Source organism: Thalassophryne amazonica, chromosome 18, assembly GCF_902500255.1.
Source record: "Thalassophryne amazonica chromosome 18, fThaAma1.1, whole genome shotgun sequence".
Taxonomy (NCBI): domain Eukaryota; kingdom Metazoa; phylum Chordata; class Actinopteri; order Batrachoidiformes; family Batrachoididae; genus Thalassophryne; species Thalassophryne amazonica.
In genome coordinates, this window is record NC_047120.1 from 41,111,447 (window position 1) to 41,119,915 (window position 8,469).

Genomic DNA, 8,469 nt, shown 5'->3' on the forward strand with positions numbered 1-8,469 from the left:
AAGCACATCTTGGTCATTTCAATTAAACCCCATTGCAACGATGTACAGAGAAAAAGAAGCAAAAAACTGTGTTGCTGTCCAAATACCTATGCACCCGATGCCAATAAGTTTGATTAATAATGATGCTAAGAAATGCAAATAGCATAAAAACACAGTCTCCTTAGCAACGATACCAGAATAATCTTAACGGTATGAAACAAACCAGTGGCAATAAAGTTGAGATTCGGCCACTTTGTGCCAAAACATGAGCAAATGGAAATGGTGCTGAATTATTTTGTGGCGAGCTGCTGTTTGCATCTTCAATAGAGGGGATGTTGAACAGATTTGAGTGAATGGTTGCCGTGGGAATGAACTCATCGCGGCACGTAAGATGGTTGGTCTGTGGCCTCTGAACGAATGGAAGGAATGAAATCATGGTTTTGCTGTTGAACCTTGATAAGAAAAACCTCACTAGCTTGGCCGTTATCCAAGCATGTCAGCGATTCCGACATACCTGGCTTTGGAACCAAGGCCTGATTATCAGGCCAATGTTAGACTGGCAAATATTTGGCAGAATAACATGAAAAGGCAACAATAGGAATGCTGTGTTGACTGGTGGAGAAGTGTGGAGCGTGGCTGGGAGGAACAAAAAAAAGGCACTTTACGTGCCTCATTAGCCGTCTAAGTTCTAAATACCATATGTGATCCGCATGGATTCCTCTTTAAACACTGGAAATCAGATCAGCCTGATAAGTGCCAGCTCAGAGTTGGTTGCTACTTTCCTCTTAAAGCTACAGTGTGTAGGATATACTGTCATCTAGTGGGGAAGTTGCAAATTACATTACGCCCTTGCAAGTCATGATTTTGTTTCCCTTCTTGTTTTTACTTCTTTGGTCATGAGGATTCATGCTCCTTTGTCTTCTCTTGGGGGAGGCGATGGTCTAGTGGTTAGGCGTTGAGCTTGAGACCAGAGGATCCTCAGTTCAAATCCCAACCTGACTGAAAAAATACAAAGGGCCCTTTGGCAAGGCCCTTAATCCCCTAGTTGCTCCCATTGTGTAGTGAGTACCTTGTATGGCAGCACCCTCACATCGGGGTGAATGCGAGGCATTATTTGTGAAGTGCTTTGAGCGTCTGATGCAGATGGAAAAGCGCTATATAAATGCAGTCCATTTATTTAATTCTCTTGTGATAAGAAATATGGATGATCCTACATTTCATGAAAATGAGGGTTCTCAGACTCGTAGACAGTGTACACAGGAGTAACCACTGCTTCCCCTTTGTTTTTCATCCGTCTTAGGCCATACCTTAAAATGCAAATGACAGAGTAAGTATGTCCCATTTGGGCTACTGTATCAGCATGGTGGTGCAGGGTGGCGGCCTACATGAGGACCCCAGGAGTTACACCATAATTCCATTGTGGCGATCCCTCTGTGGTGAGGAAGATTGTCTCTTGGTTGATTCCCAGTTGGGATGCTACATCCAGGGTTGGCCTAGAGACACCAGCACGTGTGTTTGTTTAATGTGGGAAAATCCCTGGTCTGATGGGTGAGAAATCCCAGAGGATCTGGGTCTGAGGACCTGCTGCAGCCTTCATCAGCCTTCACAGCCAATGGGTTATAATCCATCACCTCCTCTGACTGATCCGCCGTTGACAACTTCTTGTTTCACCAGATCCCCATTAACCGTCTCATGTTCAGGGTTCCTGTTGGGCCCTCATGGTTACTGTAGTAACCACGGGGCACACAAGGTCTCCACCATATTTCACCCCAATAGGCAATCCCCTACTTGATCCGTTACCCAGGTGCCTTGACGTGAAGGAGGGATTGGATTTTGACACCCAATAACTCCATAATATTCAGTCATAGAGAGTCAAATTTTTCAGAATCTTTATGGTAAGACAAATAATGAGGTATACTTTTCAATCTGATTTGAGCATTTTTAAATGTTGATTCCTGGGTAACTGGCCATCACATGGAAGCAAATCTAATCATGGGTGGTAGGTTTTGGCACCCTAAGTGTAGTGACACACCCACTTTCAAGGGTCTATCCCGAGGCCCAATCACCTCATGGTCTGCTTTTTTAAAATTTGTCTTTCAATCATAATATCTGTTTTTAAGACATTTGATTGCCTGTAATGGCTTTCTGTGCTGAGTATGTGTCTGTGTTGTGTGGCCTGTGTTCTGTGTTTGACCTTTGTCCTCATAGGTGACAAAACAAAACTCCTCCTACTTTACTTTAATCTGCTTGGACCTAAAACTGGGAGTGCTGCCAGGAGTCACCAGTGGAATGAGGCCAGAACCCAAATAGACTGAACTCCAGTCTAGACAAGAGCACTAATGGAAGGTGACACCCTGCAAAGCACGGCCAGAACCTGCCAAATGATTAAGGGAGAAGTGTGAACGGGTTAACCAGGAGAAACATCTTTTGTTTTTACAGTTGAGCTCTGCTGTATCAGTTGAAGCCATTTGTGGAGCTCATTTAAACAAGCTTACACCAACAATGCCTTTCCTAGAAAGAACTAACTAAACGTCAGCGATGGCTTTAGTTTCTTGCAGGTGTTTCTCTTTAGCCAGGAGGTGATCTTTTCATCTATTTGTTGCTGAAAATGCTTCGCAAATCATGCAGCAAAGAGATACGTAACGTCTATGTGCAGCAGAGGCACATTTCTGCAAAATTTGAAGCATTCCACCAACAGCAACTGTCAGTTTTGAGTATGAGGTGTTGCATTTTATGGGATGGGTCTCACAACACATGCCTGCTGGAGGAGCTCTACTACATGTTTGGTAAGACTCTACCTAAAATGAAGTCTAACCCAGAAGAGGAAAAATTTGCAGTCCCTTGAACAGCAGCTTGAGGCTGGCTCAAAAATTGAGCAGATTGCTATAGAAGCCCATGTTAAAATGTCCAACCTTGGAGAAATAACCATGTCAACAGACTGGTGCAAAAATGGTTTTGGTCTCTGCAGTTAATTTGCTCCTTCATGACAACTGTCTGGCATTGTTTTTTTAAATTATGGATTTATTTATTTATTTAAATAACTAATGAGTTTAAGCCATTTTAAGCCAGAAGATATGAATAATTAGGACATTAGGGTAGTGTGTGTCACTGAACTGAGTCCACTACCAGATACTGTCAGCTGTGGCTGCTAGCAGTTGTGGATGACCACAAAATGTCCTTACTGAACATTTTAGTATGAATATTAATAATAATAATAATAATAATAATAATAATAATAATATGGATTGCTGTGGGGTTAATGGTCCTAGTGGGTCATCTAAGAATTCTGCGCTACAGTATTTCCTTCATGTGATATAGTCATGCTATTTAATTTTGTATGTTAGCGGCATTAGCACTTTTAGTAGTTATCGGTAGATTGATGATGTTAGGTCAACCGAATCTAGGGTTGCTGAGGAACTAAACCAGTCATAATTTTAACACCTATAGCTAAGCCGCTTGTCATGAAAACCAAAACTCAGTTTCCAAAAAAAAAAAAAAAGTAATAAAACACCCAAACTAAGCTAAGCTTGTTAGCGTTAGTTTGTTCAGTAACTCTAAGATGGCGGTGTGTTCGGGCTTGATTCATCCCGCTCAGGTCATGCAGGGTCTTGCCTAAGTTTCATCTTTTTACCCATTTTCTGGCTTGGCCATGACGTGGGCAGAGTAAACACGGCCAACATGGTGACACCCAGAGCAGCACTTCTTGAGCTTCAAAAGTGGTCTTCAGAGAACCTATGAGTGACGTCATGGAGGGTTTATCCAGTATGGTCTTTCGACTTAAAACGCTCCACTGTGACACCGGACAGCGGAGTGAACTGACCACTCAGAATCTTCAGAACCTCATTCAGAGAGTGATCGCCAGGCATATCGGTGTAGTTGGCACAAATCGAGTGAAATGGTGTATACTTTATCTCCACCTGAACTCAGGCGAATGGGCCGCTTTTGTTCATCATCTCTGATTTTGTAAGCCACACAGAAAAACCCCAACCATTCCCCAGTCATCCTACTCTGGGTCAAACTCATTGATCTTGCCAGGAATTGTCGTCGTTGGCCCGGATTGTGGTTTATTCTCGTTGCCAGTGCCAAGGAATCCAGTTTCTTTTCAGACCTTAATAAGGCAGAAGACATGAGCTCACATCACACCTGAAATGACGACCCTCAGCAACCTTGCAGCGTCACTATCCAGTATTTCCCAACTGTCAATTAGGACCCCAGCAGGCGGCAGAGAATCCTTGCTGTTCTACTCTAACTGCCAACTGAAATTAGCACAAACTATATATGTAAAAAGGTAGATTAATAATCATGCTATAACACTCCTCTTCCATTCGGACTACATATTTTTGTCTATATTCCAAAATCTTGGAGGTGTGTTGGCATCATTCTCAGTCATGTCATCTGAATTCCAAGGTAACTGGAACACAGTATTACAACCCCAATTCCAATGAAGTTGGGACATTGTGTGAAATGTAAATAAAAACAGAATAAAATGATTTGCAAATCCTCTTCAACCTATATTCAATTGAATACACCACAAAGACAAGATATTTAATGTTCAAACTGATGCAAATACTTGTGCAAATATTTGCACATTTTGAAATGGATGCCTGCAACATATTTCAAAAAAGCTGGGATGGGGCAACAAAAGACTGGGAAATTTGATGCTCAAAGAACACCTGTTTGGAACATTCCACAGGTGAACAGGTTAATTGGAAACAGGTGAGTGTCATGATTGGGTATAAAAGGAGCATCTCCAAAAGGCTCAACCGTTCACAAGCACAGATAGGGAAAGGATCACCACTTTGTAAACAACTGTGTGAAAAAATAGTCCAACATTTTAAGAACAATGTTTCTCAATGTTCAATTGCAAGGAATTTACGGATTCCATCATCTACAGTCCAAAATATACTTTATTTACATTTTGCACAACGTCCCAACTTCATTGGAATTGGGGTTGTAGGATCCTCAGCAATTTTCCTGTCTGACAGGAAGTCGACCCATGGTTTGAAATGTGTTTTTTTTGGGAGGTATGGGTCCAACTCAAGGTCATAGATGAAGGTCAAATTTTGGTCCATTATTTAGGGGATATAAAAAAAGGCTATATCAAGGAACTGGATAAAGATACACATATGGTTACTATTAAACACTTATATGAAGTCATATAATCACATTTCTATTTGTCATATGACAGTTGACCTTGGGTGACCTTGAAAGGTCAAACTCAAGGTCATAACTGCTAAACTCAAACACTTTGGAGTCAACAAAGGGTAAAACACAGTTGAAGGCTTCTGCAGTTGCAATTGTGGACAGAATTAATCAAACATCGAGGGCACACAAAGAATCACTAAGAAAGGATTTGCAGGAATTTATGTTAAATGTGTGGGTGTGGTGGACGCTGCGTGCGTGTTCTTTAAAGTCAATGTTGAAAAGAACAGTTCTCATACGAATGCACCCCCATAAGTGGCTGTTTGAACATGCTGGTGGTGAAGTGTCCCCTTTCTCCAGCCGGACACGCCCTGTCTCTTCCATTACTATAACACAAGAGCAGAAGAAGAGACTGAAAGTCCCAAAGCGCCCATTTAAGTCAGCCTGAGTGCAACATGCAATGATCTGTAATGTGCAGAGGAAGCCGACTTAAACCGCCTCCGCTGTCACCGTTTCATTAGAAACGTATTAAATGTGAATGGAAACTTTGAGTGAGACAGAAACGCCCCAGGCATCAGCTGAACGCGGCTCAGGGCACGGTGCTGCAATTTTAGGTAACGGCACATCACTCACATAAAGGGATCTCTGAAGGCGAGGAGGAGACAAAGTTTTGTCATTCATTATTCACACACTGAGATTTGGAATCCATCAGCTGTGTTACCGGGGAACAATACTGAATAAATATTTTTGACCTTTGTTGACCTTTGGAAAGCTTCACAAGCAAATGAGGGGTGCTGGTGGAGGCTCAAGTCAGCCTCTGCAGGAGCGAGGTGGCGTGAGCCGTGTGCATCGTGTGCATCGTGTTACCTGCCGCTCTTTGACAGCGTGAGGTCACAGATGACACGGTGCATCTCTGCACAACCTCACCGCAATGCAGCAGGAGAACGTGACGTGCATCTTCCCGTCTGGCGCACAAACTCCACAATGTGCAGAAATCTCCAAGTGATGTGAGAGAATCAATATTAAGAATGCGTGACTCGTTTCCAAGTTATTTTCACACATTACAAGAACAAATACTCCTTCAGTTGTATTTGCACTTTGCACAGCATGAGAATAACAAAGGAGGCAAGAATATCACTGCATTTATTCATATCCAACACAAATCAGCTCAGATTTTTTTTATATATACTTGTATATTTTCTAATTTCATGGAACACAGAATGTGTCTGTTGTTTTGTTCACAACTACAGCTTCAGAAATGGGTCTTAAATTCAAAGACGTATTTCACACATATCCAGTTTTGTTACAGTATCTTCTCATTGTGTTCATTTTCAGGAGCTGCAAAAAAACCCACCATGAGAAAGCTTTAAACTAGAACAGGCCTCACTGGAGTGCCACCGTCCACCAACAGATAGCCAGCTCGGGTATCACCACACATTATCACATATTACAACAAGAATCTGCCCTGTACTCATAAACCAGCCCTCATAAGATACAAGAAAAAATAGGGCTGACGAATCATACACTAGTCCTATCAATTTTACTGCCCTGGAAACTGTGGCAATAAAATCAGGACGATACAAATCTTAAAACAGGGTGATACAAAAAAATACATTGAAAATACCAGGCTTTGTATTGCCTGCTTTTATCCAATCAGGAGCCACCATTTCTCAGTCCCACCAATGACACACCCCCATTTTGTGTTACCCTGGTGACAAGTGCAGGATCCTGATACAGGATCCAGAGCATTTCATTCAACCAAGATGCCTGATCAAGGTAAGAGAGTTGTTAGCTCAGCTGGTGTCTATCTGTAGCTAGATGCTGCCATGACTGATGCTGAATGCCTGCAAGGGAGAGTTGTTTCTTCAGCTGGTCCTTATAGCGCTTTTTGGGGGCCCCTTGGTTTCATCTCCCTTCCTTGAGCTCGCCAAAGAGAATTAATTTCAGCATGCGTGTATCATCCATCCTGGCTATGTGGCCTGCCCAACGAAGCTGTTGTTTGAGTATAATAGACTCCATGCTGGGCAATTTGGCTCTGGTAAGGATGTCCTCATTTGAGACGTAGTCCTGCCACTTGATCCCGAAGATGTTTCGGAGACAACGCTGATGAAAGTGTTCCAGTAATCTGATCTGCTGGCGATACAGAACCCAGGTTTCAGCTCCATACAGGAGGGTAGGGACCACAATGGCTCTGTAGACCTGCACTTTTGTGGAAAGGCGCAGTGCATGATTCTGCCAGACTCCTGGCCTTGGCAAGGCGACTGTCTAGGTCCTTGGCAACAGATGCGTCGTTTGAGATAACACTACCAAGATACGTGAAGTGCTCTACTGCATTCAGGCTGGTACCCTTGATCTTGGGGTGGGGTATATGCTGTATGGAAGACCGGTTGATATAGCACTTCTGTCTTTCTCACTCTGATGTTGAGGCCGAAGGCTCTTGCTGCTTCAGCAAAACAGTTGACAATGTGCTGCAAGGCTTGCTCCGTATGGGCAACGAGGGCGCAGTCATCTGCGAAGAGCAGCTCCATGATTAGCTGTTCTGTGATTTTAGTGTGGGACAGAAGGCACCGCAAGTTAAACAGACTTCTGTCGGTTCTGAAGCGGATATAGATGCCGTCTGTCAAGTCTTCTTTGGCCTCACGAAGCATCAGGCTGAAGAAGATGGAGAACAGAGTGGGCGTGAGGATGCAACCTTGTTTGACGCCATTTGAGATGGGGAAGCTGCCGGACAGAGTCCCGTTGTACTTCACTTGTCCCATCTGGCCTTCATGCAGCTGGCGGATGATGGTGAGGAGCTTTGGAGGGCAGCCAAGGCGTGCAAGAATCTTCCACAAACCCTCATGACTAACTGTGTCAAAAGCCTTGGTTAGGTCTATGAAGGCTGCATAAAGGGCCACGTTCTGTTCTCTGCACTTGTCCTGGATCTGTTTCAGGACGAAGATCATGTCGGTGGTTCCCCTGTTGGCCCGAAATCCGCACTGACTCTCGGGAGTATTTTCATGCGCTATGGTAGGGGTAAGCCTGTTGAGCAGCACTCGAGCCAAAATCTTACCTGCTATTGAGAGGAGAGTGATGCCCCGGTAATTAGAACAGTCGGACTTGTCGCCCTTGTTTTTGTACAGGGAGACAATGACAGCATCCCGAAGGTCATGTGGAACCATTTCCTTTTCCCAGCAACTGGAGAAGAGAATCTGAAGCTTGTCGAGGACTGCCTCACCTCCATTTTGGTACACCTCTGCTGGGATGCCATCTATGCCAGGAGACTTCCCTGGATTCAGCTGCGTGGTGGCCTTTCGGATCTCTTCAAGTGTTGGGGGGTCATCAAGTTTCCATTTCACCTCCACCTGG